The sequence below is a fragment of the Dermacentor albipictus genome, chromosome 2 (assembly GCF_038994185.2).
Source record: "Dermacentor albipictus isolate Rhodes 1998 colony chromosome 2, USDA_Dalb.pri_finalv2, whole genome shotgun sequence".
NCBI classification, from domain to species: Eukaryota; Metazoa; Arthropoda; class Arachnida; order Ixodida; family Ixodidae; genus Dermacentor; species Dermacentor albipictus.
The window spans coordinates 40822250-40832478 of record NC_091822.1 but is presented as its reverse complement, the minus strand read 5'-3'; positions in this window follow the sequence as shown (position 1 = coordinate 40832478).

The following is a 10229-nucleotide window of genomic DNA, read 5'->3' as shown; positions in this document are numbered from 1 at the left end:
TGGCCGCTGCCACCAAGGGGGCGCATGGTGGTACTACGGGTCCACTAGCTGTGACCCCTGTAGACCCCTGGAACCGATGTGATGCTGCCCCCCGTCGCGCCACACTGGCATAGCTCATTTGAGGTAGGTGAGATAGTTTCTTCCTTGTTTCATAGAAGGAGATTTTCTCTTTCACTGTGAGTGCAATTATTTCTTTCTCTTTCCGCCAAAGGGGACAAGATCGCGAATAAGCAGCATGATCTCCTTTGCAGTTTGCGCAGCGCGGAGGAGCATTGCAGTTGTCCGAAGGGTGATCATTGGCACTACATTTTGCGCATGTTGCCTTTCCTCTACATGATTGTGGTGCATGCCCGAACTTTTGGCACTTGAAGCACCGTCTTGAGTTCGGCATGTATGGCCTCACGTTGATTTTTACATACCCTGCTTCGAGTGAACTGGGAAGAATGCTTGTGCCAAAAGTAAGTATCACATGTTTGGTTGGGATTTGTTTGTCGTTTCTCCTGATTGTTATTCTCTGCACTTTGATTACGTTTTGCTCTTGGAAACCCTCGAGCAGTTCTTCGTCGCTTAAGTTAAGGAAATCTTCTTCAGAGATCACGCCCCTGCATGTATTTAGTGATCGATGTGGTGAGATCGTTACTTTGATGTCACCAATGCTGGTGAGATCGGACATCTTTTCCAATTGTTCTTTCTTTTAAAGTTCCAGGAGAACGTCTCCACTTGTCATCTTAGAGGCTTTGTAGTTTTCTCGAATTTTTTCTTTTAGGCATTTTGCCACTAAGAAAGGGGACAGTTGTCACATTGGGGTGGTTCCTTCGCTGTGCATGACATGGTAACGCAGAAATGTGTCTGGATTTACTTTGAATGTGAAATCGAAAGGTACTTCGGTGCGACCTCGTTTCGAAGGCCGATCTGGAAGGCGGGGGAAAGGTTCTACCATACCATGGTTTCAAATTTCGGCGGCGGTGGTAGCCACCCACCACCGAGCCCAACAAGGGGACGCTGCAGGTTCCGAAAATCTGCAGACGCCAGCTTTACACCGCCAGTATAACCTAATGAATATACCCAAGGCAGGATACATTACACACGGTTAACCCTTGCCGCCAGGAAATACGGAAGTAATAAGAAGTGAAGAGAAGACAGGAAAGATGTTTTGTCTTGTCTTGTGTCCCAGACAGTGGCGCATACCCACTATGGGGTATTGGCCAAGAAGCAGGCGGTTTTTCGTGTGCTTAGTAGTAGAGAAAGACGAAGATTGGAGAGGACAGGAAAAGGCGACTGCCGGTTTCCTCCAGGTGGGTCAGCCTGGAGGTGCCGTCTACGTGAAGCAGAGGCCAAAGAGGCGTGTTGCCTCCACCGGGGGGCCTTAAAGGGACCCTGAAACGATTTTGACGATTTTCTACAAACGTACTAAGTCGTTAGAGTAGGTCCTTCTGATCATTAATTGGCACATCTAAGTGCTATGCGTAAAGCGTGTAATTTATTATAAGGTTTTAAAAATGCACATCGCTGCCGATCGCAGCACGCTGCTCGGCGGAATTTTAAGCCGCCCATACCCATATGACGGAAATCACCCATATGACGTCAGTGGGGTGAGCTATCCGATTGGCTGACCAGGCCGCGTGATTGATAATTTTTCTAACTTTATGGTGAACAAATAATCTTCGTAATAGTTGGAATGTTAGTTCATTTGTTTTTATAAAAAGAAAGTAACATAAAGAGAATGCACAAGAACAATTTTTCAGCACACTTCAGCACTTCCGGCACAAAGCAAGTGTCGTCTGCTTGTGTTACAACGTACTCCATTTTGACGAGAGCTCCGCGGTCAGAGTCGGTCTCAGTCTTTTCGCGAGCACTATGTTTCGACTTTGTTGCCTTGTGGACTGCAAACCTAGCGACTGGCAATATGTCAAGCTGCGACATCGTGCCCCTCTGCAAGGCAGTATACAAGCGAAGTGGCTGCTGCGCATCGGACTGCCGGTATCCGATCGGCGCCAGGATTTGCGCGTTTGTGGCCGTCACTTTACACCGGAAGATTACTAACGCAATAGCGTTTCGCGAGTCCGGTATTGGGGCAAACGCAAACGCAAGCGCAAGGGAACAGGGTCTGGCCGCTTGACTGTGCCGGGATGAGCCACGATATGAGCAGAAGGACAAATGTGAATGGTCTGCACGGTGCAGTCACCTGGTGGCACAGAGCTCAACCATACACAGTAGCAGCAACGAAGTGTATTCTTCTTTGCTGCTGGTGTGTATTTTTCGCAGGAGTGTAATCACACGTTGTTTTTATAAATGTTTAAAATGTTTTACACTTGGTTAGAGCAATATTAGTGCTTTGTTTGACTGGTTAAGCGCTGCGCCAGCAAGTGTCTGGACCGTGCAGACCGATCAGGCTGCTCACGTACGTCTATGCTAAAGTTCCTTCGTCAGCTTGAGTTTATGCCTCCAGTCATTTGCCGAAATGACCAGCTTGCCTGTGGTTACCGGAATACCGGACACGTTCGGCGCTACGACAGAATGCTCGCAACGCACGCTGCTTCGATAGCTCACGGTCGACGGCCAAGCGGCTAGCGGAGAGGGCTCGCGCGGGAGGGGGCGTGCTCCAAAACAACCGGAAGTGAACGATGTGACGTCGCATCGTGACGCTGAACCAGTGAAGGCGGAGTTTAGCGCCGCTCGCTCGGCGAGCGAGTTGAGGAGGAAAAGCATAGCTAGGGAGGAGGGTAACTTCTAATCGCTTACAGCTCCATTAATGCGTAACGCTTCACTTAAATTGTGGTGCGAATGTTCTACTTAAGCTGTACCGTACGCGCCTACAAAATTTGTCCGAACCGTTTCAGGGGCCCTTTAAAGGGCCGAACACCCGGCATCGGCTCAACCTCCAGGATCCCCCTTTCCCCGGACACGGCTAAGCCGCGCACGGCTACACGCGGGAGGGTCCAACCCTCGTGTGCTCGGGTACGTGGTGTCGCAACACACCAAACGCCTGCTGACGCAGACGCCCTTGCGGGTAAAAGCTTGTAAAAGCTTTTTACTGCCCTTGCCAGTAAAAGCTTGTAGTGCGTAAGTGCTCATTTATAAACACTGGTGTACGTTCTGTCAAGCCAAAATCGGCTGCAGTAAGACGGGCTTTTTTTTGCACATTGAAGCAAGTTGTCACGGGCGGCGCAGGTCTTGAATTTGATAATGATGTTAGATTGATTTTTGTTTTTTGTTGGAACACGGTGTACGACATCAATATCAGCCACTGTCACCTGCGCAGCAATCTTCGCTGCCAAAGTGGTAACAACTGCCGACAGTGACTCATTGGGTACTCTGGGAATACCTTTCACTTCAAGATTTGTTCTACGACTGTATTGCTGTAGTTCCATCAGTTTATGTCTAGTAGCCTGCAACTCTTTAGAGAGGCGGCTGCTTTCACTTTTAAGTCGACTTTGTTCCGTTTTCACCTCGCCTAATTCCCTCTGCACATTACCAAGTGCGTTCTTGAATTCCTCAAAGCTTTCGCTCATAAAATGTGCAGATTTCTTAAGGGAAGCAAGGTCACGGTTTAGGTTCTTATCCATGTTATCAATCTTTGCACTCAACTTCAAAAACAACACAGCAAGTTCTTGCACCGTTGTGGGCCTTTTTTCGAAGACCCTTTCGCCCGTATTCTTGCTCCCCGCATCAGATCCTTCATCGCCCATAGCTGCAGGATGACCCAGGCACGAAGCTAATATTTAGTTAATGCAGTTGTTTTGCAAACCTGTAATGCTCAAAAGTGCGGTGAGTAGGCCGCCGTCGATGTGAGCGTGCCTGGACCGTCCACAGCAATGGTTCTGTCGAATTGTGAAGCACGCTTTTATGCCCCCCGTTGCATCATCGAAGGCCTCTGCGCAGCAGTAGTGACGCAGGAGGCCTGCCTTGATTGCAGTTTGGCGGGATCTGATTTCAGCAACCTGGTGATTAGCTCGGGCGCTGGTAGTCGCGTCCAGTGTTCAGAGCAGACAGCGTCGATGACTGCGCCCTGTAATGCACAAAAGTGCGGTGAGCAGTGGCGTAGCTAGGTCGTCTGGCACCCGGGGTCCTTAGCGCTTCTGTCAACCCCCCCCCCCCTCCCCCGAATGTAGTCGAGGAAGGCGAGGATATCGACAATTTTCGGGTGTCTTCCGACGTATATGACACTCCCCCGCCCCTACTGGCCCCGTGCACCCGGAGCCCACGGCCCCCCCGGCCCCCCCTTGTTGCTATGCCACTGGCGGTGAGTAGGCCGTCGATGTGAGCGTGCCTGGACCGTCCACAGCAATAGGTCGCGCGCCATTGTTCCAACAACCTGTCGCAAACGGATAATTCCCGATCTAGCAGACGAGACGCCGCAGCGATCCTTTGTCGTGGTCACGCGACAGAAAAAAAAATGTATGGGGCCTGCGGCTTTCAGGTGGCAGCCGTCAGCTGCAGCGTGAGCTGTGCGCAGAGAACAATTGCACCACCGTCAACCCATTCCGGCAGCGCATCAGACGGTGCGGCTATTGGCCTCGAGCTCCACCACTGGAAAAGCTGGCGCCACCGTCGGCGTGACGTGCTAGGAGGGATCACGTGGACATAGCGGCCGCGCCGAAGCGAGCTGAAAACGAGTTTAAATTCCCTCGTACGCTGCGGTCCTCATTTAGTGGCGAAATTTTCCCGCTTCGAGTGTCTCCTTTACAACGCTTGAAAGCACTAAAATAGGTAGTGGCTGCCTTTGAAGGCGCGCAACATGGTAGGCTACTGCTCGGTGCCGCAGGGCCGGACGCACGTAACGGAGGCCGGTGTCAGCCTTATTCACACGTAGCCGCAGGACAAGAAGCTGCGTGAAGCTTGGCTCGCGAAACATAAAACCGGCAAACAGTCATCGGCTACAACTCGGGTATGCAGCAAGCACAGACGCGAGGAAGATTTCTGCTACGGCACCCGGTCTGCGATGTTCTGAAAACGCGCACTGAGACGCTCGCCCGAGTCCGCTGCTCGACTAATGTCATGATGGTTTGGTCTATGAACTTGTCGATGCTATAGATACTGGCAAGGTCAGTGGAGTGGAAAGGCAGCGGTAAGAAGCACATTTAAAAAAAGCATGGCATATGGTCATGTTTGTGTTATGAATTAATGCACTGGATTACAAAAAAGGAGCAGCGGGAAATGGCACGCTGAGAACACTGATAAACATAAAGTGTGACGCAACTCGAGAAATAGTATTGAAAGGTCAAAGAATTTAGAAGAAAAAAAGATTGAATCGTCGCGACGTCACATCACAGTCCCCGTAGGCGTTGAAGTCTCTACAATGAAATTATTTTTGAACAGTTCTGATAGCGCCCACGCAACAATGATTGCTTGTATACTGTCAAATGCTCATATTCTGCGGCGTAAAGCTCATGGCACGGTGCGAAAACGCGCGCGCGGTGAAAGCGACACAGTGCGCGGACAAGCATGCAGACGCGCAGTCGGTCGCTGCGAATCTGCGCGATCGCTGCATTGAGGCTTCGTTCTATTACACTCCATTTAGTTATACAAACAGCATAAGAACATATTTCACATAGTTTGCTCCCAGCGTTTACCTACCTTTCACGCAAGAAGCGGGTTGGGGAGACTCCATCGCGGCGAACGCGCGCAGTGGCGTTCACTGTACGTATTCGGTAAAGAGATAGCGTCTGTAAATGACTGTGTGCTTTCAGTTTGCCCAAGATTATTATTTAGACAGTAAAAAACTTCTCTCGTTTCGAAAGTACTTACAGAAATGTCTGTCAGCTCGCGCGTGGTGTTTTCAGTGAGCGCTGACAGCAAAACCTATGAGGAGCGCGCCACGTGATCCCTCATACTACGCCAGCGACGCGCTTCCGATAGATGGCGACTCCGTAACTCCTCGCCGCCAATAGCGGCGCCATTTCGCGCTGCTCCCTACAATTAAATAGCGTCAAGCCGATGCCAAAGGCATAGCCAAAGGTTTGGAGAGGCTGCGAGATAAAAGGGACGCGCATGCCAGAGCAGACGCCTCGACACCAGGCGCCTTTTTTCTAGTTGGCACTGGTCCACGTTTTTTAACCGAAGCCATACTTTATTTGATTGTAACCGCGGCTGCAAATCACCGACAAAAAAAACAACATCGAGTTCTGGTTCCTTCACAGTGCGGCGGTTTGATGGCCTGCGGCCGTCCGCTACCGCGCGACAGCGCAAATAAGTGCTGAACTACTTACAATTCACGCTCCCCTTCGTCGCGACCGTCAGCAGCAGAGCAGCCGAACGCTCCACTAGAAATTTATAAAGCACGACAAGCACCAGCGCGAGAGCGAGGGTGCGGAGAAGTTTGACGTCACTCGGGGTACTCTCGTCGTGAGCGCGCGAAGCGCGATAGCAGTGCCGTGGTGCGGTCCCCAGCCGCTCCGGCCGCCTTCGCCATGGTCCACGGTGGAAGAATACTTTAGGTGAGCGAACGACGCCGGTAGCCGCAGCGCGCCAATGCTCTGCTTTCAAAGCGCGCCACCAGTGGCGCTTCGAACTGAGGCCCTCAGTGTTCCGTAGGCGCCTGAAAACAGACGGCGGACGCGCAGATTGCCGCGCTAGCCCCTGTACGATGAACCTATCGTGGCAACAGGCCCCCAATTGTCACAACAGAAGTGTTCCTGAAGTAACATGACAAACTTCTGTTGTACTACAGAGAACTGTTGGTGTACGACAGAAACCTATTGTTGCAACAGACCCCCAATTGTCATAACAGAAGTGTTCCTGAAGTAATGCGACAAACTTCTGTTGTAATACAGAGAACTGTTGGTGTACGACAGAAACATATCGTTGAAACAGGCCCCCAATTGTCATAACAGAAGTGTTCCTGAAGTAATGCGACAAACTTCTGTTGTACTACAGAGAACTGTTGTTGTACGACAGAAACCTATCGCCGCAACATGTACCCAATGATGACAACAGAAGTGCACTGAAATTATGCGACAAGCTTCTGTAGTGTGTATTATATATATGTAGCACGGAATTTCGTTTTGACACATAACCTACTTTGAAGACATAACTCAGTTTAAAAAATGTTACTGTATACTAGGATTTTCTATATAAAGCAGAGTAAGTTTAGTGGTCATTATATGCATACGCATTCACAGCAAACTGCTTGTGCTAAACCATAGAAAGAGCACAAAAGTGTAATTAAAGTGCACATTGTTGGGACAAAGCAATGCCCAAGTAGACAGAACTCTGATCAAACTATAACGTGGAAGAGCATATTACATTTCAATCATGTATGTTGCCAAGGCACATTGATATCACACCAATTCCTTTCTCCACTGACAGGAGTTCCAACCAGTCTGATTCCTGACAAAAATGGCAATGTGGAAGTTCCTTACTGTGGCATTGTCAAAAGTAAAGTGCATACATACTTTCTGCAACAGATGTGAAGGATTGAATGAAATTTTTATATTTAGGTGTCTTCTTTTTCCAGAGTGTTTTTTGTGTTCAGCACAGACTAACACCCGTGAATCCACATGCATGTTGACAAACAAAAATTGATAGGGAGAACTAATTCATCAGCAGTTTTATGCATATGCATTTAATATATCCAGAATATATATTCATTCAAACAATACAATCTTTCATCTGTACATAAAACCAAAATATATTTCTTTCCGTTCTCCTTCAAGTCAAAATTCAAGCTCATTTGCATGCAAGGAAAGATAATCTCAATTTTCTGCATACCAGAAGGACAAAGAACTAAATGTGATAAGGTACATTATTATGTCGCACTTGCATCCACAATGAAAAGCATTTCAAATATAGCCTAAGGTACTTAAAAAGCATGTGTTTTCTGGCTGCTTTATCTACCTCCGACCATATATTTGCACTAAAGAGATAAGGGTAGCTTAATTCTGGCATTAACAGCATTAGATGTCCGTCAGACGTGTTCACGAGCATGGGCATACTTCCACCAACCGTCACAGGCCTTGAGGCCATAGCGTTAATCAAGACGTTTTTAGGACTATGTATACTTTTTTTAAAACCGTTTAGCAGTGTCTGTAACACAAGGCAATGCAGAATACGGCAGTAATAAAAACACAGAGGCATATGATTGTACAAATATGGCAGATGACACAACATCATGCATGATATTTATCTTGGTACACATGGCATTCTGTTCCATCAGTGCTTAGAGCTCACAACACAATTACAACAATAATGTTCGTCGAATGACAGCTAGTAAAACTTTTTTTACTGCGCTGCATAGTAAAAGCACAGTACAAAAGAATAAACAGGGTTACTTAGTATGAGGAAATATAAATAAAAAGCGCTGAACACTTATCATTGGAAGCCTTTATGTAGTGAAGAAAACTTTTTGTGACGAAACAATGCTTTTGAACTGGACAAGCGGTGACAATCGACACGGGCTGACTGGCAACCGTTATTGCATTGGTTCTTTGCCAAAATATATGTCAACATGAAAGTCCGGGAAGCCTGAAGTCGCAGAGGGGTAACTCAGCTTCGTAGAGCACTCTTTTTGATGCCAGCTGAGGGACTCCCAAGCACAGTCAAAGACCTTTTCTGTGTATGGCTTCTAAGCGCTCATATTGACTATGTGAGGGTGACGTCAGACAGTGACGCGGTGATCCAGCTACTACATTTCAATGAGTCTTCATCCAGCAAAGCCCTCTTAAGACATGTAGGAAACAGGCCGTGCTCGCATTCTTATGCAGCATTGAAGACGCTTCGAGTCTTAGGATTGCACTGCTCGAGACAGAGGGTAAAGGTAACCCCACCCTGGACATTTGAGCATATCACATGCTACTTAGGTGTGTCACAACTGCAGTCAAAGAGCTGCATTCCATCTGCTGAAGCCAAGTCACTAGTTCTGGAACACTGTACACGACTTACCCGAATCACCTTGCAAGTAAGCACAGATGGCTCTGTCAAAGTAGATGAAGACCGCTGCGCTGCTGCATTCTATATTCCTGCTCAGATATGCGTAGCCTGGCTGTCTGGACTGTACAGCTTAGTCGACAGTTGTGAAAGGCGCGGCAACAGCTGCTGTTCTGCGCAAACTAAACACACTGTCTCAACAGAATGTGGTCCTCCTTACGGACTCAAAGGGCACGTTGCAACAATTCTACTGCGGTCTGCTGTCCATCAAGTTTCCTTGCAAATAGCTAGCCTTTGTGAAAGAGCTCGGCAACAAAGGCTCCACAGTGAAATTTCAGTGGATGGCCTCCCACCTTGGCACTGTTGGCATCGAAAAAGCCGATGCTCTTGCATATGCAGCGCTCTATCATCCTCTCAAATTCAAGAGCCAAAATAGTAATTAAGGTTAAAAATCTGACATTTGAAATCACTTTGGGTCACTTTGGATTCCAACGAATGTGCCATGCGTAACCAAGAGATTTCGTCGAGAGGAAACCTCACTTCTATATATCGAATAAGGACAGTATCTGCTATTACACCAGCATGGTTATTTAAGACGGGGCGTATCAGTTCTCCGAACTACAGTCGCCGACCGTTAATCGGACCTCACGGGGACTGCGGAACTGTCCGAATAAACAGGTGTCCGGAAAAGCAGATTAAGAAAAAAAAGGAATGCTTTATTTCCACGTACTATCAGCGTCAAATGAAAGTTGAACAGCGGAGCGCGTGGGCCAAGCATAAGTGAAGATATAGTGCGCGCCGTCCAGTCATTGGCAAGCGCGCACATCCGATTTGGCCGCATGCACTGCGCGATTCCCCTCTAGTAAGATAATTTCGCTTCTGTCCTGGTTCTTACATTTGAAAGGGAGGAAATAAAAAATAAAAACGAAGCTAAAATATTGCAGTTTACGGCGAGTCTGGTCGCACAGATCGCCGAAGCCACAAGTGCTGTCAGCGCAAATAGCGGTGCGCGTGGTGCAGTTTGCAACGTCATCGCCCGCACCGCGCGGGCGAATCTACCTTGCGATGACGGTGCACGGTGCGGGCGATGACGTTGCAAACTGCACCACGCGCACCGCTATTTGCGCTGACAGCACTTGTGGCTTCGGCGATCTGTGCGACCAGACTCGCCGTAAACTGCAATATTTTAGCTTCGTTTTTTATTTTTTATTTCCTCCCTTTCAAATGTAAGAACCAGGACAGAAGTGAAATTATCTCACTAGAGGGGCATCACGCAGTGCGGCTAAATCGGATGTGCGCGCTTGTCAATGGTGATGATTGGACGGCGCGCACTATATCTTCACTTATGCTTGGGCCACGCGCTC